Source organism: Aulonocara sp. 'chitande type north' Nkhata Bay, linkage group LG4 (assembly GCF_057382095.1).
Source record: "Aulonocara sp. 'chitande type north' Nkhata Bay isolate Kocher_YH1m ecotype deep benthic linkage group LG4, A_spYH_male_GT1.1, whole genome shotgun sequence".
Taxonomy (NCBI): domain Eukaryota; kingdom Metazoa; phylum Chordata; class Actinopteri; order Cichliformes; family Cichlidae; genus Aulonocara; species Aulonocara sp. 'chitande type north' Nkhata Bay.
Genome location: NC_141347.1, coordinates 19247152 through 19272119, shown reverse-complemented (window position 1 = coordinate 19272119; position 24968 = coordinate 19247152). Strand labels below are relative to the sequence as shown.

At 43.3% G+C, this 24968-nt stretch overlaps 1 protein-coding gene and 2 long non-coding RNA genes across 3 annotated transcripts in view; 2 read left to right on the top strand and 1 right to left on the bottom strand.

Moving 5' to 3' along the window:
• The window catches only part of LOC147332397 (uncharacterized), a 231710-nt gene that overhangs the window by 38527 nt on the left and 168215 nt on the right, over positions 1-24968 (bottom strand). The window lies entirely within an intron of this gene.
• Positions 11639-12343, top strand: LOC147332404 (uncharacterized). The gene is made up of 2 exons (XR_015128809.1): positions 11639-11690; positions 11771-12343. It is a non-coding gene; the product is annotated as an uncharacterized LOC147332404 (long non-coding RNA).
• On the top strand, positions 16007-16719 carry LOC147332403 (uncharacterized). Its single transcript, XR_015128810.1, has 2 exons — positions 16007-16058; positions 16139-16719. It is a non-coding gene; the product is annotated as an uncharacterized LOC147332403 (long non-coding RNA).

Here is a 24968-nt window from a genome sequence, read left to right as displayed (position 1 = left end):
CACTATCTGATTATTTCCTAAAAGTTGATTCTGTTCAACTGGACCTAGGGTTTTTAATGGGGAAAATGTTTCATCACTCATCCATTCATGACTTCCTCAGTCGCCTGAAAGAGTCACTTGGAAACTGTTACGTCCAGATGAACCAACTTTCGAGGATTTCCTTAGCTTAGGTATTGTTGCAGGAATTGCCGTCTTGTGTGTGACTGGGTGCAGTAAGGAGTGTATGTGATGTGTGTGTGAGCATGCGCGTGAAGGAAACGCGGGGAGCGAAAGAGGGAAAAGAGAGAGAGAGTGTGTCATGGGTAGAGAGGGCGACCGGGAGCAGCGTTCTAACGGGCTACAGGCTATGCAGTGTGTTTCCGAAGTGTGCAGTACTGTTATTAAAGCCTCATCACTTCAGTAATCTCCGGTGCCTCGGCTGGTTTCTGTCTGCCTCACTACTCCACAAAAGTGAAGGGAGTTAACCCCGAAGGAGGACAAACTTCGGCCCTGGAGGAAGCATCTCCCCTCGCGTCTCCCGACCACGGTCAGGGGACTGACGGCGAGGAATGGTTAACACTGGCGACCACGAAGGGACCCTCTCACGTTGTCAAAGGAGTGGTGAGCACTGAGAAAAACCGACAGGCTAAAGCGGCTAACGATAAGGCCGAGTGACCGTAATTACAAGTGTATTAGCCCGTAGCTAAGCTAACTCGCGATGGCCGCTGCTCGCCATTCTCGTGAAAAGTACGGACTTGAGACCAATTACTCCAACCCGTTCATATCGCTGACCAGTGTCTCCGAGGGTGCCGCGAGCATTAGGGAAGCTAACAGAGACAGAGCTGTGACTAAATGTGAACATATGAACCCATTCCTGTGTGCCGAAAGTTGTGCTAACACACACGCTAATGGAGAGGGTGTATTCGCGCCGCCCGATGGTCCTGCCCGGCCGCAGTTTTCCCGCACGAATCCCTTCGTTGATGCTGAATGCCGCAGCTACGGCCGTGAGAGAAACACAGGCAGCAGCATGAACTATTATCCAGCTCCTACTCCCCAAATGAAAATCCACTATCCAGACTCAAACCCATTTTCCCCCGCTCACGTGGACAGTTTTGTACACAGCACACCGGCTCAGTTTAACGCAATGTTAAATACACCCATGCAATGTATGCCTTCCAGTAGCCTTAATGAAGCCATAAGCTATGGGGAAATCACTGCACAGCATAAACCCCGCTCGAAACCAGGCAAGACCCGCTGTGTGCCCTGTCAGCCCCCATCTGACAGTGAAGAGGACGGTGACACTAGAGAGAGAGTCCCCACTCTACGTCCGGGCCAATATGACGGCACCACACCGTGGAAGGAATTTCTGCACAGGTTTGAGAGCTGCGCTGAAGCCAACTATTGGTCAGAAAAAACAATGACAACTCAGCTTAAATTCTGCCTAGTTGGAGCAGCAGGGGCCATTATCCACAGAAATCCCCGCTCATCCAAATGGGATTACCGCCGCCTGGTGGACGAACTGGAAACTGCATATGGCCCTTCTTCTGACCATGCAGCTGCTGTTGCTGTAGAACTGAGGCAGCGAGTGCGTAAACCTGGTGAGGCCCTGCATGTTTTCAGAGATGACATTTATGGGAAAGTGGCTGTTGCATATGGTAATAGAGCAGAGACTGAACAAGACTCTATAGCTGTTGAAGTTTTCACCAATGGGCTGGGTGATGCAGAAATAGTACAGAAGTTGCTAGAGAGGCACCCAGCCACACTCGCCTGTGCATACGAAATAGCCCACCGACACGAAACCACTAAAAGGGCTGCATCTTATGTAACCAGTGCCATGCAGCAAGGAGCCCGTAACGCAGCTGAACGCCGGCCCCGAGCTGCCGTCGTCAGAGAAAAAGACAAAGATGAGACTGTTGCTGAGCATGCACCTGCAGCTAGCCCCTCACCGAATCGTTTTGCCCCACACACACCCTCGACAACACCGAACAATCACAGAAACTTTAAAAGGAGTGGGGTTCGCTGCCATAACTGTCAAGGTTGGGGCCATGTCCAAAAGCAGTGCCCTTCCCCTCACAAAACCACCAAGGCCTTAACACTGAACAGTAGCCCTTGGGACAGCCCAAAACCCACTGTACTCCACCTTAAGTGCCAAAGCCAAGAAATGAGTATCCCCATGCGCCTCTACGAAATGGAGGTATGTGCTGTTTTGGACAGTGGAGCCCGGAGGAGCGTGCTGCCGCTGCCCTACTACAACTCCATCCACCCAGACGTGAGACCACCACTACAGCCCTCAGTTGTTGAGACCTTGCTTGGTGTGGGACCTGGGGACGTGCCGGTGCTAGGTGAAGCCCAGATACCTGTCAATATCAACAATCGACAGGTGGATGTTGATTTCTTGGTGGCAGATATAGCAGGAAATGAGGTGCTGCTTGGGCATCCCTTCCTCACTCAAGCTGAAGCACGTCTTGATTTCGGCAAACGCCGCATCATCCTTTTCGGTGAAGAGGTGCTCTACTACCAAACCGAAGCCAGTACAAAGTCACACGCAGTGAGAATAGCTAGAACTGTGGTGGTGGAACCGGGGCAAGAGTATATGGTGAAAGGCAATGTGCATCCTGGTGCAGCAGCTCGAGGTGACATGATGCTTAGTCCCACCAAAGGTTTTGTTGAGAAGCACAAAGTACTTATCGCCAGAGTCCTAGTCAACGCACAGCCTTCTAAAGCTGTCCCACTTCGCCTTTTTAACCTTGGCAATAAAGCAGTAACAATTAAGGCGGGATCCATTGCCGGGCTCCTCCAGCCAGCTGAGGCCGTGGAACCCTCCATGGTCTCCCCAGCTGCAGACTCTCTGACCAGCCCTCCTGTGGTTCCTCTGCACCTGCAGGAACTCTATGCCCAGAGCTCCACAGACCTCAATGACTATGAACAGCTCCAACTGAAACGCTTGCTTTGCACTTATGGACATGTGTTTTCTACAGGGCCTGCTGACCTGGGCCGAACCAGCCTTGTGCAGCATGACATCATAACCCGTCCTGGTGCCCCAGTCAAACAAAATCCACGAAGAATGGCAGGGGGAAAGCAGCAAAATGCTGATCAGCAGATCTACGACAGTCTACAGAGCGGTCTCGCCCAACGCAGCTGCAGCAGCTGGGCCTCGCCCATCGTTATGGTGCGTAAGAAAGATGGGACATACCGTCTCTGCATTGACTACAGGGCTCTCAACGACCGCACCATAACAGACGCCTACCCGCTGCCCCGCATCCAGGACACGCTGGACACACTCTCAACTGCCAGATGGTTCAGCACATTAGACCTCGCATCAGGCTACTGGCAGGTTGAGCTGACGCCTAGAGCACGCAGGGCCGCCGCTTTCTGCACTAGGACAGGCCTCTTTGAGTGGAACGTCATGCCATTTGGACTATGCAATGCCCCGGCAACGTTCCAGCGGCTGATGGACCGCGTCCTGGCTGGCATGCAGTGGGAGACCTGCCTGGTCTACTTGGACGACATCATCGTGCTGGCTAAGGACGTGTCGGGGATGCTGCAACGGCTTGGCCAGGTATTCTATAGACTTCAACAAGCTAACTTGAAACTGAAACCTGCCAAATGCTGCCTCTTTCGCCGCGAAGTTGCTTATCTTGGCCATGTGGTATCCGAGCATGGTGTGGCTACTGACCCCAGCAAAGTTCAAAAAGTTCAGATGTGGCCCACACCTACGTCCATCCAGGAGGTCAGACGCTTCATCGGCCTGGCCTCATATTACCGCCGGTTTGTGAAAGATTTTGCCTCTATAGCCGAACCCCTGCACAGCCTGACCAAGAAGAATGCACATTTTCAGTGGCATGCTGAGCACCAAGCAGCTTTCGACAAGCTGAAGTGTCGACTCACCTCTGCCCCTGTTCTTGGCTATCCACTTGACCATGGAGAAATGACACTAGACACTGATGCCAGCGACACTGGCATCGGCGCGGTGCTGTCACAGATGCAACAGGGCGTGGAACGTGTGCTGGCATATGGCAGTCGTAAGCTATCAAGAACTGAACAAAACTACTGCACCACACGACGTGAACTACTAGCCGTCGTTGATTTCACATCCCATTTTCGCCAGTACCTCCTTGGACGGCCTTTCAAAGTGCGCACAGACCACAGCAGTCTACGGTGGCTAACAAAAATGAAAGAGCCAGAGGGACAGTTAGCTCGATGGCTCGAGAAGCTTGCCGAGTACAACTTTGAGATCATCCACCATCCAGGTCGAGTGCACACCAATGCTGATAGCCTCTCCAGAAGACCCTGTCGCCAGTCCTGTCCATGCAGAGTGCAGGACCCCCCCAAGCATCTCGGGGGGACCAGTCATCAGGCAGTTCAATGCGAGTTGGACTCTGACACCAGCTCCCTGTTGCTGAGTCCGGTGAGGGTGGAGGGACAACCGGCTACTACAGCGGTGTGTCTAGTGGGGGTAAGTCACGACACCACTACACCAGAAACAAAGACTTTAGACCAAACTGCTCTTACAAAGTCAGACATTTTATGTCAAAACACTCCTACCAACACAGACATCTCAGAACAGACAATTCACACTAGAACAGACATATCACACCAGAACATGTCCACTAATACACACACTGTAAAGTTGACTGAGAAAGTATATGTGGCTAAAACCCTTGATACTGCTTCTCTGTTTCATGGCTGGACCATGGGGGAGCTGAGCCAAGCCCAGGACGCTGATGCAGACATTGCACCCATACGTGCCTGGATGGAGGCCAGCAGTGAGCGCCCCCCATGGACTATTGTTTCACCATGCAGCCCAGCCACTAAGACATACTGGGCTCAATGGAAACGGCTCTACTTCAGAGATGGAGTTCTGGTCCGTCGCTTCTACTGCCTTGACGAGACCCAGTTCTATCCCCAAATCGTACTGCCACGCAAGCTACAACCAGAAGTGATGGGCCAGATGCACGAAGGGCCAGTGGGTGGACATTTTGGTGTCGAGAGGACTGTGGCCAGACTACGAACCCGATTCTATTGGTATCACATGAGGGAAGACGTCGCTCTTTGGTGCCGTACTTGTACCAGCTGTGCATCCAGGGCCCGACCCCAGAAGACACCGCAAGCTCCGATGGGAACTGTCCGGGTAGGAGCCCCAATGGAGCGCGTTGCGCTGGACATTATGGGACCACTGAATGAGACGGAGCGCAGAAACCGATATGTGCTTGTGATACAAGACTACTTTACAAAGTGGACTGAAGCCTTTCCTATCCCAGATGAACGGGCTGCAACCGTTGCCGAGGTCGTTGCATCTGAGTGGGTGTGCCGCTACGGGATACCTCAAGCACTGCACAGTGACCAGGGACGCAATTTTGAATCTGATGTGTTCCAGGGGGTGTGCAGTTTGTTTGGCATAGATAAGACTCATACAACGCCATTCCGACCTCAGTCAGATGGCCAGGTTGAACGTTTCAATGCCACTCTCCAGAAGATCCTGGCCTCCACAGCAGAGCGTTGTCATTGGGACTGGGACCTGATGATCCCGTACGCTGTTATGGCCTACAGGGCGACCAAACACAGTGCTACAGGTTTCACCCCGAACTTCATGATGTTTGGCCGAGAACTGAGTGAGCCAGTGGACCTTGTCGCAGGTCTACCTCCTGATCCAGACAACCAACCCTCAGCTCCAGAGTATGTGCAGCAAATGCGTGAGCGGCTGGAGCTGGCCCACCTCATCGCCAGAGAAGCCCTGGGTGAGTCAGTCAAGCGCGCAAAAAGGCAATACGATAAGAACTGTTGCCACACACAGTATAAGACTGGAGATCCTGTATGGTATCTCATCAAAGGAACACGTCACGTCAAGAACAAGGTCAGAAAGTTCCTCCCATCGTATGAAGGACCATTCTTTGTCCTGGGGCAATTGGATGACCTAGTTTATCGGATCCAGAAGAACCCAAGGTCTAAAGTGAAAGTTGTCCACCATGACCAGCTAAAGCATTATCGCTGCCGCGAGCCACTGGACAATACCTGGGTCCTTGATCAAGCTCATCAGTGGTCCCCTACAGAGGTCCCACCACCAGCTTTAGAGGATGACCCAGCAGACCGTGATCTGGGTCTGCACAGTCTGTTCTCTACTGCAACTGGCAATGGCCCCAGCTCCTCTCAGCCATCTGTCTCAGTTGCAGCTGATCCCGCTCTGGTTGTGGTTGTCCCATCGTCCCCTTCCCATGTAGACCATGAGAATGGTGGGGGTGTGGTGGGTGAGCCAGACCACCCGGGCCAGCAGTTTCAGCGACCAACTCGTCGGCGCAGAGCTCCAGACCGGTATGGAGCGTGGATCACTTAGCTTGGTTTACCTACCATGGACAGTTCCAAGTAGGACTGAAGATTCAGTTCAAGTTTAAATAGTTTCAGCCTCCTACACTGTTAGCTACAATGGTTTAAAAGAGCTGTATTTTTCATTGTTCCAGTGTTTACATTTAAAAAAAAAAGATGAGTAAAGTATCTGAAGGACCTACGGGGTTATCTACATGCACTTATCCATTTGTATTTGTGCCTTCCTAGATGCTAGGATAAGTTAGTTATTCCCGGTCGCCATGTAATAGTTACAGTTGTGTAATTTCTTTTCTACTTAACAGCACTTGAAATGCTTTATTTTGCACATGTATGTACACCTTACTTGAGCCAACCTCTTTGTCACTGAAGTGCACTCGTTGATACTATACCTCACCTTATATGCGGTAATGGCTAACACTTTTATCTCCTGTGGGCTCCAAGTGGTAAAGGGGATTGTGTACCAGTTTTATGCATTACAATGCTGGAGTGGAATTATTGTTTAATTGCCATCCAGAGTGGGGGTAGTGTTGCAGGAATTGCCGTCTTGTGTGTGACTGGGTGCAGTAAGGAGTGTATGTGATGTGTGTGTGAGCATGCGCGTGAAGGAAACGCGGGGAGCGAAAGAGGGAAAAGAGAGAGAGAGTGTGTCATGGGTAGAGAGGGCGACCGGGAGCAGCGTTCTAACGGGCTACAGGCTATGCAGTGTGTTTCCGAAGTGTGCAGTACTGTTATTAAAGCCTCATCACTTCAGTAATCTCCGGTGCCTCGGCTGGTTTCTGTCTGCCTCACTACTCCACAAAAGTGAAGGGAGTTAACCCCGAAGGAGGACAAACTTCGGCCCTGGAGGAAGCATCTCCCCTCGCGTCTCCCGACCACGGTCAGGGGACTGACGGCGAGGAATGGTTAACAGTATCCTGGCCTTAATCCCACTGACAGGATGGTTGACTTGTTTTGTATGAATGCATGTGTCAGGTATACATATTAATACTCGAGGATCTGTGTCACGGTCCTTGGTCGGATTGACCCAGCATTTGGAGTTTTTTATGTCTTGGTTTATTTTTGAATGATGGATTGTTCTTTATGTTTCTCTGGTTTGTTGGGTTTTATGATGAGTCTGTGTTTCAGTTATTTTGGTGTGTCTTTGCATTATGGATTGTTTTCTTATTCTCTTGTAGGGCTTGTGGTGGTGATGATGATGATTATTAGTTTCATGTTTCTGTTTATCCGTGTTTAAGGATTTGTTGTTGCATGTATTGTTTGAGTTGCATGTGTTATATTCTGTCTGCGTCTTTGTTTAGTGTTTTCTTATTTCCTGTTTTATTGTGAAGGTCTATGTCTCATGTGAGTGTGTTCAGTTCTACTGCTCCCCTGTCTCGTTAGTCCAATTTCTCCCAGCTGTGTCTCCCTCCTGTTGCCCATTCCCTGATTACCACCCTGTATATTAGCCCTGTGTTTTCCTGTGCTCAGTGTCATGTTGTACTGTCAGATCCTGACTGTGTGTTCCAGTTTGCGGTTTCATGGGTTGTTTTCTGTTTTTGTTTGGTGCCAGCAATAAAGCTGTGGTCTTCAGTTACATTTCCATCTCAGAGTCCTGCATTTGGATCCACATCTCTACCTGCCCGCACACAGAGTCCTGACAATCTGATCAGAAGTTGTATAGTGAGTACAAAAAGGTGTGAGATATAATCGGTGTCATGATGCCAGCTATTTTTGCGCACCTGGTTGAGATCGTTGAAAATATCCTTCACATGGTAGCAACATAATTCTGCCAAAAGCGAGTGAGTAGTGAGTAACAGCAAAACATATCTGTTAATTTGCAGGAGGGAGCATGGCATTGGTTGCAATTATCAGATGCAGGACTGCATTTCTGAAGTGTGGATTTTGAAGATCCCAGGTGCCTTTTTTCACCATAAGAAGTCCAAAATAGTTTGATCAGTTGTTTTGAAAAAATTCTTTTGCAAGAAGAATGGAAGAGGAATTTGGGTAAAATGTTCATTTTTAACTGCACTGATTATTCTGATAAGCAAGAGATGTACGCTTCCCAATCTTTGGAGGTCCTGTTTAATTTTAGACATTAAAGGCAAAGAAATTAACAGCGAAAAGAGCATTCAATGTTCTGGTTGCATTGATCCCTAGATCCCTCTACAGTCGGAGAATGAACCAAATCTCTGAAAAGCAGATAAAATTGATGATATGAAGAGAACAGGACTTGAGACATAAATCATCAGCATAAAGTGATAACTTAACTTCATAACTTAAATTCAGCTAAAAATAAAGGAGAACCTCAGAAAAATTGACAGAGGTTCTATAGCAAGTGCGAACAATAGAGGGGATGATGGACGTCCTTGTCTGGAGCCTCGGGAAAGTCTAAAAAAGATGGATTTAATACCATTGGTAAAGATCTTCAGTCTGTCCATCCTCTCCTGCGCTCTCTCCTCTCCTAAATCCAAAAGTTTTCACAGCAGAAAACGAGAGGAATTCCATCTGGACATTACAGGTTCGGTACAGCATGAGGGTTAACAAATTCGTATTCTTATGAATATGATGTGTAAATTGATTTATTCTTGTACCTCCATCCCACAGTGGCCAATTCTTCACCCCAGTGAAGGTGGTGATCATTTTCTCCTCATTTTAATAAATTGAGCCGTTTGGTCTTTGGTCCCAAAACATATCACTAAAAGGTTAATTAGCTGTATGTAAGCAGCAATGCATGGAAAAACACAGGATCCACCATACAAGCTATTTTATGTCCATGTCCATTCGCTTCCACTTATCTGTTACAGGAAAAATGATTCTATGTTTCTTTACCTTCTTTTAAATGTACAAAGATGCCTTTTGTCTGCCCTCTCCCTATGGTTAGATTAGTTTAGAATTATCTTTTTAGACTTTCCCAGCAAACACATCTTGTTTCTGGGACATATTGTTTTAGATTGTTTTATCTTCCCTAGCTCTCTGCTGACGAGACTAGCACCATATATGGAGTTGTTTTATTTTATCTGTTTATTATTTGTTATCCTGTTCTCACTGTCTCTGTGCTCTGTGCCTATAAAAATTACCAAGCCACTGTGCATGGTGTGAGTTGTTCTTAGCAGCTCACCCGTGTACACGTTTGATAAAGAAAGTAACTTTGTCTCATTGTGTCTTTATTTCTCCTGGGTCTTTTACAGAGTTTTCCTGCGCTCTCTCCTCTCCTAAATCCAAAAGTTTTCACAGCAGAAAACGAGAGGAATTCCATCTGGACATTACAGGTTCGGTACAGCATGAGGGTTAACAAATTCGTGTTCTTATGAATATGATGTGTAAATTGATTTATTCTTGTACCTCCATCCCACAGTGGCCAATTCTTCACCCCAGTGAAGGTGGTGATCATTTTCTCCTCATTTTAATAAATTGAGCCGTTTGGTCTTTGGTCCCAAAACATATCACTAAAAGGTTAATTAGCTGTATGTAAGCAGCAATGCATGGAAAAACACAGGATCCACCATACAAGCTATTTTATGTCCATGTCCATTCGCTTCCACTTATCCTTTTCAGGGTCACGGGGGGCACTGGAGCCTATCCCAGCTGTCATAGGGTGAGAGGCAGGGTACACCCTGGACAGTTCGCCAGTCTGTCGCAGGGCTAACACACAAGGACAGACAACCATTCACACTCACATTCATTCACACATTCACACCTAGTGGCAATTTGGATTATCCAATTAACCTATCCCCACAAGCTGCATGTCTTTGGACGGTGGGAGGAAGCTGGAGTACCCGGAGAGAACCCACGCAAACACGGGGAGAACATGCAAACTCCACACAGAAAGACCCCGGCCTGATGGTGGAATTGAACTCAGGACCTTCTTGCTGTCCGGCAACAGTGCTAACCACCGTGCCACCGTGCTGCCCAGCTAGCTATTTTATGATTATGAAAAAAAAAACATGTCTATGCAGATGCCCAAAGCTTAACACTACAACCACTATGAAAATTTAACTTTTGTACCACCAGATTTTCATATACTTAAATTTGAAAGTGTTTTCCTCTCCTGCTTCAACCACCATTGTTATCAGAAAAAAAATCTCCTGTATGGCCCACAATGAATCCTGAGATATGGTAGGACACGAAGGATACACCAGACCCATCCTTGAAATTCGGGGAAAATAAGGACGCATTTGTCACCACATCTGGAGGACTATTCGAATTTGGACAGCCTTCGTCGCATTGCTCTGACGTCATTACCTCCAAATATAGCATTTGAAGCATCCTTCCCTTGAATTTGGACACAGCCTTTGTCTGTGTGTTGTTTTTCATTCGGTATCAGGTCATCTGTTGTTTTTACCATGTTTCCAAGTTTCATGTCCAGGGCCCTGTTTCAGGAAGCCGGTTTAGTGGAAAAACTGAGTAAGTATACCCTGAGTTAACGAAAACTCCGGGTTTTCGGTTTCACAAAGCGAGTTCAGCTGCAGCCTGAGTGAGTCACTATGACGACACACTCCGTGAAGCTAACCTGCCCCCTAGCAGGTTTACTACAACTAACCCTGACTGTCTCCGCCCCTTTGTCGGAAACCTGACAGTAGGAAGTGTCGGACATGGCGTGTCCCTTCCTTGAAGAGCCAGTAGATCGTGAAGCCCAAATTCTCCGCAGAGCTCTCCGCCGGGAGAGAGTGATTAGAGCGAGTTTGGACATTTTATCATTTCCTGATGATTTCCTGTGTGAACGTCACCGTTTCTCAGCACAATCTATAATTTATTTGAATAACATCCTCAGGCCATATATTACGCATGTGACACATCGCGGACATTCTCTCAGTTCATTGCATATTATTTGTATTGCACTTCGATTTCTTGCAAACGGGAGCTTTCTGTATAATATTGGTGACGCTGAGCACGTTTCCAAGGCTACTGTCTGTCGGGCAGTCAGGAATGTTACAGTTGCACTGAAACGTCTCCTGTACTCGTCTGTGGTGTTCCCCGGTCATAGACCCACAAGATTTATCAAAGAGGGATGCCACAAAATTGCAGGTATCAGGATGACCAAAACTTAATTTATGATGTGGTGATACTTGGACTACTACTTAAATTGCACATTTATTTTCAGGGTTCCCAGGCGTGATTGGCTGTACAGATGGCACTCACATTCCAATCATTGCTCCTTCAGTAAATGAAGGAGACTATGTGAACAGGAAGTCTTTCCACAGCATTAATGTACAGGTACATAGTTCCCTGTAGCATTTCAAACTAACAAATTATTTCATTATAGTAATGGATGCTAATTTGTGTTCTCTGCACTGTGAAGATCATATGTGATGCTGCCAACATTATCACAAATGTGGAAGCCAAGTGGCCAGGCTCTGTCCATGACTCACAAATATTCCGTGAATGTACACTGAGCACAAAATTTGGACATGGTGAGTTGAGAATACTTTAAAATATATAAAGACCAATTGCTTCAGGGACATTTGAACTGAAGTGTACCCTTCTGTCTTAGGAGAGTTCACTGGCTACTTGCTTGGTGATAGGGGGTATCCATGTTTACCCTATTTGCTTACCCCTTACCCTGACCCTGAACCGGGCCCACAGCAGCGATATAATCTGGCTAATTGCAGGACAAGAGCCAGAATTGAAATGACTATCGGAATCCTTAAGGCCCGGTTCCAGTGCCTGCAAAGACTCAGGGTCACCCCAGAAAGGGCATGTGACATTATTGTGGCATGTGTGATTCTTCACAACATTGCCACAATTAGAGGAGAACACTGTCCTTCTGAACCAAACATCAGCAGTGATCCAAACCATGAACATCCTGACCCTCCCACGGACATACAAGATGGAAGCGCAGTCAGAGACACCATATGTCACAATCATTTCCTTTGACCCATCACCTCAACATGTTGAAAGAAGAATAAACAGATTTTTTGTTCAACTGGCTTTATTGGTCACCTGTGTTTCCTGTACACAAAGTATTAAAAGATGTAAACCTCATAAAGTGTCTCTGTTGCTTCCTCCTCTGTAACAGCTGTCAATGTTTCTTCATTATTTTCCTGTAGTAAAGAAATTAACAACATTGCTGTTCTACTGTAAACTCATATAATCTGTGGAGTATTACTCACAACTGCATGTTGGTCTGGCTCAACAGGAGGCTGCACCAGATGCAGTACACCATCACCATCAACTGATAGAATATGAGGTTTATACAGGTCACTTATAACTTACAAGGGACCAAATGGCAATTAACAAACATATACCAATCACCTTACACTTCATTGTCATTATGCTCTCAAAGACAACCAAGGCTGAGGGAAGGCAAAATCAGTAGGAAAATAACTTCACTACAAAATAATCCATTATGGTAAAGAGTTTATCAGATGAATGAGTAGCACTGCAAAGGTGACTGTGAAGAAAGGATGTATGCACATCATGTATTATTTTGAATTTACCCCTTATGTAGGCACTTGTGTCTTGCGGGGTTATTGACTCAGAGGATGTCCCCGCAGAGATGCCTTCAGCCACAGGGCGCCCACTGTTTTGGCTGAGGGCCAACTGCTCAGCCTCTGTGAGTGGTGGTGGTGGAGGACCCCCACCTGTTTTTCGGGCCTCCGCTTTTTTTCTGTTGGCTATAACGGGTCACATTTGAGCATACAGAGTAAGCAAATATGTACTTGTAATGTGCTCAGATAATTTCAATAAGTGCTTACAGAAAGAAAATTAATGTAACCACTAACTGCAATTGATTTACATCGGACAAACAGACCAAGCACTATGGCTCATAATACAATTACACCTTACCTGTTTGGACTATATTTTTATATTTCATTTTTACTTGCTGCCAGGAACGTTTGGGGCCTGTTGGGTTGCACCTGCGCTCACATCACATCACAAAATAAAATGTATAAAATAACAAATAAAATAACATATGATAAAATAACGTGTTAAATGGGTGGAAATCCCTAGATCAATGTTTAAATTAACACTCACGCATTGACTCTGTCGGCTATGTTTTGCCATGCATGCTCCCTTTCTTTTGCAGCTGTGGCTGTGTTACTTTTTTCCGCGGAATTTGCATGTTATCGGCATATGCTGCCATCAGAATTTCGGCCTCAAGCGCTGTAAAATACATTGACCGCGCCTTCTTTCCCTCCGTCTCCATGGTGACTCGCTTAATCTGTGCTCCGCTTATCAGGGCTTTATGTATCCTCGTCCGCGCGCTTCACTTGGGGTTAAAGCAACTCCGCGTTGACTGAACTAAATGTTATCAGCCTTTCTGAAACGGAATATTCCGAGTTGGACAGTTCGGGGTTACTCAACCGTGAGTGTCGTTTTTCACTCTGAGTTTTCCAAACCGGCTTCCTGAAACAGGGCCCAGGTTTGTTCAAGTTCATGTCAGGGTTCTTCATGTTGTTTTTTAGTTCTCCCAGTTTAGGTTAATGTTTAGCTTTGCATCAGTTTGACTTTTCTTTTGTTTGCACCTTTTTCATCAGCCTTATTGAACGGCTCGCCTTTTGTTAATATCAAGTTTTGTTCTACGTTCCTTTGTCTTCATTTGGGTCTACTGTTCACAATTCATAGTCTGCTTCGGCACACTGTGACAGAGGAGATGTATAAAGGAGATGTATCCATGAAATTAATACATTTCCCAGCCCAAATTTACTTTCTCAGCGTCGACTGAGATCACTACTACTACTTTAGAGTAGATGATGTTTAAGAGTACAGAGATATGAAGAAATAGTTGCCTCACAGGAGCAAATCTAGTTTGCTTCTGTGAAACAATAGTTCGTGCAATATTTTCCAGACAACGTGCCAAAGCTTTAGCAATGATCTTAGCATTCACATCATTAAGAAGAGAGGTCTCTAAGATGCAAAGATTTGTGTCCTAATCTTTTTTTTAAGAGACTTATTGAGGCTTGTGTTAGAGTAGGGGGGGGAGTGTCATTTTGCAATGATTCCTTACATACCGCAAGCAGTAATGGGGACAGATTATCCTGACATTTTTTTAAAGACTTCAACAGGGAATCCGTCCAGACCGGGAAATCTATTACTTTGTATGCTTCTAATGCTTCTCAAGTTTTTTAGCAGCATCTGAGTTTATCGCAGGGAAATTGAGGGTGTCTAGAAATTAACTTATTGCAGTGGAGTCAGATGGAGATTCAGATTGATATAAAGACGAATAAAATGAGTGAAAAACTGCATTAATACAGTGGAATACCTATGCAATGTTCCAGATGAATCTTTTATCTGAGGAATTATATGTGAGGATGATCATGAAAGAAGTCGCTCTGCATCCCTAGTGGGAATAAGATCAAATTTAGTCTGTAAATCATCTTGTGTTTAAGTCAACTAGGAGAGGGAAAAATAGCGATTTGTTTGTTCAGTTTAATAATATTAATACTGGGTTCTTGAAGTTTTGCTTCATGGGACTTGTTTACGTGGGCAGAGGAGAAAATAATTAGTCCCTGTATGTCTGCTTTCAGTGATTCCAACAGTAGTGAGCATGAGATTGGCTCCTTCATGTTCTGATTTATAGCAGTAAATAGCATCATCAATTTTAGCTGCGATGATAGAATGGGAGCATGAAATAATGTACTGATAACAATTAGGTGTCTGCCATTCTTATCGGATATAACGTTTGAAGCTGAAAACTGGATTGACCTACCAATTAAAATAGCTACCCGGTGGCTTTAGAGTTAAAGTTTGAGTGGAACACCTCAGAAACACAAGGACATTTAAGTCTGACCTGGGCCCTGTTTCAGGAAGCCGGTTTAGTGGAAAAACTGAGTAAGTATACCCTGAGTTAACGAAAACTCTGGGTTTTCGGTTTCACAAAGCGAGTTCAGATGAAGCCTCAGTGAGTCACTATGACGACACACTCCGTGAAGCTAACCTGCCCCCTAGCAGGTTTAGTACAACTAACCCTGACTGTCTCCGCCCCTTTGTCGGAAACCTGACTGTAGGAAGTGTCGGACATGGCGTGCCCCTTCCTCGAAGAGCCAGTAGATCGTGAAGCCCAAATTCTCCGCAGAGCTCTCCGCCGGGAGAGAGTGATCAGAGCGCGTTTGGACATTTTATCATTTCCTGATGATTTTCTGTGCGAACGTTACCGTTTCTCAGCACAATCTATAAGTTATTTGGATAACATCCTCAGGCCATATATTACGCATGTGACACATCGCGGACATGCTCTCAGTTCATTACATATTATTTGTATTGCACTTCGGTTTTTTGCAAACGGGAGCTTTCTGTATAATATTGGTGACGCTGAGCACGTTTCCAAGGCTACCGTCTGTCGGGCAGTCAGGAATGTTACAGTTGCACTGAAACGTCTCCTGTACTCGTTTGTGGTGTTCCCCGGTCATAGACCCACAAGATTTATCAAAGAGGGATGCCACAAAATTGCAGGTATCAGGATGACCAAAACTTAATTTATGATGTGGTGATATTTGAACTACTACTTAAATTTTACATTTATTTTCAGGGTTCCCAGGTGTGATTGGCTGTACAGATGGCACTCACATTCCAATCATTGCTCCTTCAGTAAATGAAGGAGACTATGTGAACAGGAAGTCTTTCCACAGCATTAATGTACAGGTACATAGTTCCCTGTAGCATTTCAAACTAACAAATTATTCCATTATAGTAATGGATGCTAATTTGTGTTCTCTGCACTGTGAAGATCATTTATGATGCTGCCAACATTATCACAAATGTGGAAGCCAAGTGGCCAGGCTCTGTCCATGACTCACAAATATTCCGTGAATGTACACTGAGCACAAAATTTGGACATGGTGAGTTGAGAATACTTTAAAATATATAAAGACCAATTGCTTCAGGGACATTTGAACTGAAGTGTATCCTTCTGTCTTAGGAGAGTTCACTGGCTACTTGCTTGGTGATAGGGGGTATCCATGTTTACCCTATTTGCTTACCCCTTACCCTGACCCTGAACCGGGCCCACAGCAGCGATATAATCTGGCTAATTGCAGGACAAGAGCCAGAATTGAAATGACTATCGGAATGCTTAAGGCCCGGTTCCAGTGCCTGCAAAGACTCAGGGTCACCCCAGAAAGGGCATGTGACATTATTGTGGCATGTGTGATTCTTCACAACATTGCCACAATTAGAGGAGAACACTGTCCTTCTGAACCAAACATCAGCAGTGATCCAAACCATGAACATCCTGACCCTCCCACGGACATACAAGATGGAAGCGCAGTCAGAGACACCATATGTCACAATCATTTCTTTTGACCCATCACCTCAACATGTTGAAAGAAGAATAAACAGATTTTTTGTTCAACTGGCTTTATTGGTCACCTGTATTTCCTGTACACAAAGTATTAAAAGATGTAAACCTCATAAAGTGTCTCTGTTGCTTCCTCCTCTGTAACAGCTGTCAATGTTTCTTCATTATTTTCCTGTAGTAAAGAAATAAACAACATTGCTGTTCTACTGTAAACTCATATAATATGTGGAGTATTACTCACAACTGCATGTTGGTCTGGCTCAACAGGAGGCTGCACCAGATGCAGTACACCACCACCATCAACTGATAGAATATGAGGTTTATACAGGTCACTTATGACTTACAAGGGACCAAATGGCAATTAACAAACATACCAATCACCTTACACTTCATTGTCATTATGCTCTCAAAGACAACCAAGACTGAGGGAAGGCAAAATCAGTAGGAAAATAACTTCACTACAAAATAATCCATTATGGTAAAGAGTTTATCAAATGAATGAGTAGCACTGCAAAGGTGACTGTGAAGAAAGGATGTATGCACATCATGTATTATTTTGAATTTACCCCTTATGTAGGCACTTGTGTCTTGCGGGGTTATTAAGATAAGATAAGAGATAAGATAGAACTTTATTAATCCCTCGGGTGGGTTCCTCTGGGAAATTCGATTTCCAAAAAAGCACAGCACCGACAGAAGTTACAGAGTTATACACACACACATATATATAAATACAGAGACAATATAAATAAAATATACGAAGGGGATAAATAGAATAAATAGGAATAAAAATAAAAATACAAGTGAATTGCACATTTCAAGTATTGAGTCTATTGCACCGTTGACTATTTACAAAAGTATTGCACAAGGTATTGTACAGTGAGGTGAAGAGGCACTACAGCTTAGTTGTTCCCTCCTTTGTCCTCCTGTTTCCCCTCCCTCTCCCCTCCAGAGAGGAGTTAAACAGTCTGATGGCGTGTGGGACAAAGGAGTTTTTAAGTCTGTTAGTTCTTGTCTATTGCCTCAGAGGATGTCCCCGCAGAGATGCCTTCGGCCACAGGGCGCCCACTGTTTTGGCTGAGGGCCAACTGCTCAGCCTCTGTGAGTGGTGGTGGTGGAGGACCCCCACCTGTTTTTCGGGCCTCCGCTTTTTTTCTGTTGGCTATAACGGGCCACATTTGAGCATACAGAGTAAGCAAATATGTACTTGTAATGTGCTCAGATAATTTCAATAAGTGCTTACAGAAAGAAAATTAATGTAGCCTCTAACTGCAATTGATTTACATGGGACAAACAGCCCAAGCACTATGGCTCATAATACAATTACACCTTACCTGTTTGGGCTATATTTTTATATTTCATTTTTACTTGCTGCCAGGCACGTTTGGGGCCTGTTGGGTTGCACCTGCGCTCACATCACATCACAAAATATAATGTATAAAATAACAAATAAAATAACATATGATAAAATAACGTGTTAAATGGGTGGAAATCCCTAGATCAATGTTTATATTAACACGCACGCATTGACTCTGTCGGCTATGTTTTGCCATGCATGCTCCCTTTCTTTTGCAGCTGTGGCTGTGTTACTTTTTTCCGCGGAATTTGCATGTTATCGGCATATGCTGCCATCAGAATTTCGGCCTCAAGCGCTGTAAAATACATTGACCGCGCCTTCTTTCCCTCCGTCTCCATGGTGACTCGCTTAATCTGTGCTCCGCTTATCAGGGCTTTATGTATCCTCGTCCGCGCGCTTCACTTGGGGTTAAAGCAACTCCGCGTTGACTGAACTACTTGTTATCAGCCTTTCTGAAACGGAATATTCCGAGTTGGACAGTTCGGGGTTACTCAACCGTGAGTGTCGTTTTTCACTCTGAGTTTTCCAAACCGGCTTCCTGAAACAGGGCCCTGATCTTTGGTGTGCATGTCGGTTTCCTGCAAAAACACTAAGTCAGCTTTAAGACGTTACAAATGAACAAATATCCTTGATCTCTTAAGTGGGCTGTCCATGCTTTTAATGTTCCAGCTCAAAAACCTCAGACAAGACCCAGGTTGTGGAATATTTACATCAATGGGCATATATTAGGGTTTTTATAGAAGGAAGAAAGAGATGGACTGAATGTGGACCACAACACCCCACCAGCAAAACACACCCTTTTAAACAGAACAACACCCCACTACCCCCAGCTCCTCACCACAGCTCTTACAATGACCCCAAACAATGGAGAACCCAGTGTAAACTCCACAATGAGTCAAATCCCTAGAACAAGTGATTACATTTTTTTGTATGTGTGTTTGTTTTTTTTCTCACAGTACCATTCATTTGTTTACCTGAAGTAAGTAATTAGTATTAGCCACAAGTGTACCATATAGTCGGAAACAAAAAAAGGAGAACTGCAGAAAATATCCCTCTTTAAGTTCATATATGAAATGCTCACTCAGTTAATTTTGCAGGTGCTCATTTTCAGTACCAGCATCACCTGTCTTTCTTAGTTGAGTTTAGGTTTTTGCCTGTCTTTTATTATTGTGGTCACAATACAGCACCGTAATGCAACGCTAGACTATCATGCTAAACAAATATCTTTAGGTTAAAACTAGTGTGTGTGTGTGTGTGTGTGTGTGTGTACACATGATCACATAATCCATGCATTGATTTCAGTATGTTGTTTTCAGTATCTCTGTTACCATATAACTATTTTCTAAGAGACATATGTTTGAATGTGCTGCATGTGTCTGTGTGAGGGCTAAACATTTCATGCCTAAGACTCTACATGAGTTACAGTATATATGTTCAGTGCAGATAGATATAGTGTATATAGTTATATAGGTATACATGTCATACAAAAATCCACCACAATGGCAATGTTCAAAGTTATGAAATGTATCACAGTTATGCATATAAGAAGTGGCTACTATGGCATGACATATAACATTTTTATGTCATTGTTCACAAAACAATGAAGAACCATTAAGCAGCTATAGGTTGAAAGCAAAAGACAAAAGTAGACTATAGCATAAATATAAAATAAATAGATAAAGGTAAACCCAGTTTGGTAGTATAGCATAGCATAGCATCTTTATTTATAACGCACTTTACATCCAACAATGTTGACCAAAGTGCTACAAATATAAAACAGAGAGGAAACAGTTTAAATTACATATAAAATATCTTAAAATTAAAAATAATATCATTAATAAGAAACATATTAAGAGACATCAACAAGTCCTGCTGTGCTAAAAGCCAAGGTAAATAAATATGTTTTAAGACGTGATTTAAAAACAGATAAGGAAGGTGCCTGTCTAACATGTAAAGGCAACTCATTCCACAATTTTGGTGCTGCCACAGCAAACGCCCGATCCCCTCTGAGCTTACGATTAGTCCTGGGCACGTTCAGGAGGAGCTGGTCTGCCGACCTGAGGGACCGGGAAGGTATGTATGGATGAAGAAGCTCAGAGAGGTACAGAGGGGCAGCATTGGACAAACATTTAAAAACAAATAAAAGCAGCTTAAAATGGATCCTAAAATGCACGGGCAGCCAATGAAGTGAATATAAAACTGGGGTGATATGCTCGTATCTACGAGTGCCAGTTAAAAGGCGTGCAGCAGCATTCTGGACTAACTGCAGTCGAAAAACAGAAGATTGACTCACCCCAAAATAAAGAGAATTACAGTAATCCAGCCGAACGGTTACAAAAGCGTGGATTACTGTTTCAAATTGCTGTCTCGTAAGAAAGTGCTTAATTTTGGCCAGTTGCCTCAGATGAAAGAAACTAGATCTTACAACCAACCCGATCTGGCTTTCAAGCTTAAGCTCAGAATCCATTTTAAAACCCAGATTAACAATCTCTGGTTTACAGAATGATTTCAGAAATTGCAAATCAACACACGGAACAGCAATGGAGGCAGGTCTGAACACCATTACTTCAGTTTTAGAATCATTAAAACAAAGAAAGTTTAGCGCCAACCACGACTTGACGTCCTCCAGACATGTTTGTAAACGATTTACAGACGACCCATCTTTCTTTTTAAGAGGAACATAAATCTGGCAGTAATCTGCATAACAGTGAAACGAGAGTCTGTGTTTTCTAAAAATTGAGCCCAATGGAAGTAAATAAAGTGAAAAGAGGATAGGGCCCAGAATGGAACCCTGTGGTACTCCATGAGACAACGGAGCACTGAACTGAAAAGGTTTGGTTTGTTAAGTAAGACCTGAACCATTTCAGAGCCACACCTGTTATACCGACACACTGCTCCAAACGTGAGATTAAAATTTCATGGTCTACAGTGTCAATTGCAGCAGTTAAATCGAGTAAAATAAGAATGACACTTTCACCAGAATCACATGATAAAAATATATCATTAAAAATTCTTAAAAGTGCTGATTCAGTGCTATGCATTGCTTTAAAACCAGATTGAAAAATCTCCTGAACATTTTGTGCATTCAAGTATGAGATCAATTGGTCATATACAATTTTTTCTAAGACTTTAGATAAAAAGGGCAGCTTAGATATTGGTCTAAAGTTCTCAACAGCGTTTGTATCTAGCCCAGGTTTCTTAAGAAGTGGTTGCACAATTGCATCTTTGAAATTCTTTGGAACCATACCTGAAGTAAGGCTGCTATTTAAAAGGGTTAAAATGGTTGGACCTATGGTAGAAAAAACTTTCAGAAAAAGGGGAGGGATAGGTGAGGTGATCATAAGGTGAGCCTACAGGCTTTAAATGATCCACCACCTCCTGTAGCTGAGCAAGAGTAACCGACTCAAACTGTTGAAAGACAGCTGAGCAAATTGGAAGATCAGAGGGGTCAGATGTGGGCAAAATAATCTGCGCCCTAGCCGAGGCTACCTTGTTTATAAAGAAGTGCAGAAACCTTTCACACATTTCAAGTGAAGGCTCAAAACTAAGAGCAGAGGGAGGGCTTAAAATAGTCTCAATTGACTTAAACAATATATGTGGTTTCTGATAATTCACCATAATAATGTTTGCAAAGTGTTTCCGCTTTGCTTCTTTTATTGTAAGCTGATATAAGGCCCAGCACTCTCTTAAACTTTGTAAAGAGACCTGTAAGTTATCTTTTTTCCATCTCCGCTCAGCCCTACGACATTCATGCCTCGCAGCACGGGTTTCATCGTTCAACCAGGGTTCAAGCTTTGTCTTAGGATGCTTAATTTTTAGAGGAGCAACAATATCCAAGACAGTATTTACCAAATAAACACAAAAATGCAGATTGTCACAGGAGGATAGAATGGCATGTTAAAAATGTGTTTCCAGATTCAATTAAATTATCTTAGGGACGGGTATTGCCAGTTGAAATGAACTGTTTATTAATCTATTGGTTCTGAACTTTATTGGGTATTTAGTGTGAATATCACTGAGGGGGGTTAGAGTTGCACTAATGATACGCTCTGCTGCATTCACCACCCATTGCGGATCCTTTTAGGTTTCTGCAGCTGGCGAACCACAACATGCAACAGTAAGTCTAAAGACTTTCAATTGTTGACTGTTGAAGTTGGTCAGCAGTTGACAAGGGAGGTGAGCTTGCTTTAACTTTCTTAGAAAGTAAAGCCTATGTTGGGTATTGTCTGTGAAGGTTCTTAGTCATCCAGGTCATCGTAGTCTAAGAGGCTTGGAAAGAAAAGCGTCTGGACTTCTTTAAGTTGCTTGAAGATGTTTCACCTCTCATCCGAGAAGCTTCTTCAGTTCTAGGGTAAAATGGTGGAGAGTCCCAGATTTAAACCCCGTGGGAGTATCCCCCCAAAGAGGGGCAAAAGGACCCCCTGATGATCCTCTACCTAATCACGTGAGCCAAGGTGTGAAAGCAGGTGGGTCTAGGTTTCACAATCAGCGCACCCAAAACCCTGGTTGATTGTGACCCACACCCGCAGAGCTTAACTGGTCTTCTTTGGTAGGGATCTGTAGTTGTGGCCCTTATCATGCACATGATAAAACGCAACAAAAAATTTGGTACAGTACAACTGCAGCACATCTAATATCTATAATTACTGTGAGCCCTAATAATTGTTTTATCCCCATTTTCTGTGTGTGTGTGTGTGTGTGTGTGTGTGTGTGTGTGTGTGTGTGTGTGTGTGTGTGAATTCCCAACATTTAGTGGCCAAAAAAGTCAATCATTTGATGTTGATTGTTATGTAACATCTTTCTTCTCGATTGTAAGAAATTCTGGTAAGGATAAGGATATGCTAAAGAGCTGACTATATATTAATCAAGGTCCCCTTGTATATGTACTACATATACATCGTTTTTACGGCAAACGTACCTTTACTCTCATAAGGATGTTTTTGTCACTGTGTGAATCACTGTGGCCATCCCAGTTATATACACAGTGACAGACAGTAATACAAGAATATGCCACATGTAGTTGCCACTGTGGCATATTTTCTGCTTATATTTAAACCAATAAGCAGTAAAGTAGATATTCTTTCGTATTTAAAACTTTCAAAGAAAAATACAAAAATAATAATAATTTGTGGTTTGGTCATTTTATTGTTCCCACTTGGAAACTTGGTTTACAGTCAGGCTCTCAAGAAATCATCCATGGAAATAATATTGAAAAGAAAAACAAAAGAAAACAAAAGAATAAAACGTCAGTGATTTTGGTAATACAGATATTTCCTCCCATTTTTATTATCTGTCAAATCAAACTAAACTGAATGAATAAAATGAGTTAATTAAACTGTAATTAAAGTAAACCCCATCTTTATAAAAAAATAGTGACACTACTGCAATTACACCTGTCCTAAAAGCTCAAACTCTGTCAGATTAGTTGCAGCAGAAGTTAGTACTTTTCAATTTATTGCAGTAATTATTATTTGCGTGCTTCTTGTTCTTATACTGTATTTGATATGTATATGCTGTTCTATGGGTAGTCTTTTTGAAATCTTATTATTCAAAATATCTTAACTCTATATCTTTTCTATAATGAATATTTGTGCCCTTGCTAGTCCTTATAACAATAACATGATGTTATTATGTTTTTGTATGCAGAATTTAAAACATGGCCACTCATTTTGCTGAATACTAAAACTGTCATGAAAAAGACTTCATGCAAGACTTTTCAGAAAGACTTTGTCAAGAGGAAGCAGATACAGGAAGCAGATGTCTTTAACTGCCAGTGTTTCTTTATTTACTGACCACTTTGTTTCCAGCAGAAGGATGTTTTTTGTCATAGAATAGCTATTCAAAGGCTGTTTTCTTGTATTTGTGTCAGTGTTGATGGTATACTTGCACAAAACCACTACATTGGACACTGATGTGTCACTCCATACCCTGCCACCCACTGGTCGTTTAATGTTGCTATAGATGTATGACATGCTTCATTGTAATTACTGTTATTTAACCCTGACATGCATGAATTATGACAACCTCAAACAGGATTTTTTCTTAGGTATTTTTATTTATCTTTTCACGCTTAAAGATGAATAAAAAATACTTAGAAAAAAAAATCATATAAATACTTTTTGCCATCATAAATTCTGAAAAGAAGTCTGTTTGTTCAGTCACGATTGGACTACTGTAATTCACTGTTTACATGTCTAAACAAAAACTCCCTGAAGCGTCTGCAGATTGTCCAAAATGCTGCAGCAAGGCTTCTGACAAAAACATCGAAATACTCTCATGTAACACCATTGCTTATACAGCTGCACTGGCTCCCCGTTGAATTCAGAGTCCATTTTAAGATTCTGGTTCTGACATTTAAAGCTCTTCAAGAACAAGCACCAGCGTACATCATTGAACTTTTACAGTCCTATGCCCCTAGTAGGTCCCTGAGGTCTTGTGATCAGGGCCTACTTGTTATTCAGTATACAAGACTGAAAACCAAGGGTGATAGAGCTTTTGCCACTGTGGCCACCAGATTGTGGAATTCTCTTCCTCAGAACTTAAGATCTGCAGACTCAGTGATTACTTTAAAAAAAAAAAACAGCTAAAAACACATATTTTTAAAATTGCATTTTGTTAACTTTTGACTGTTTTTGTTTTATACCTTGTAAAGCACTTTGTGATCTTTTATCTAGAAATGTGCTATATAAATAAAATTTTACTTTTTACTTACTTACTTTGTGCAGTTCTAAAATGTTAGAATATTGATGTTAGAGTATTAGTTTCAATTTCCATCTGTATGCTACATTTGAGAAAAGACAACTTGTATAACAAAATATCCTTTCTTTATTCTTCCAGTCTTATACACCAGTTTATTTATTTATTTTTTTCTGCCTGTCCCGTTTGACTCTTTTGCCATCAGAATTATTGTCTAAAGGCAAAGAAAGATGCCGAACAGATTTACTTTACCAAATGGATCATCCCAGCCTTGCCGTAATGGTCTCTTTGATTCACCTTTTATTGTTTATTTTATTTTATTTTCACTTGCTAAATACGGGGCAGACTTGACTGGGGGAAAGAAAGAGGGAAAGAAAAACAGCGGGGAAGAGGGATGGGGAA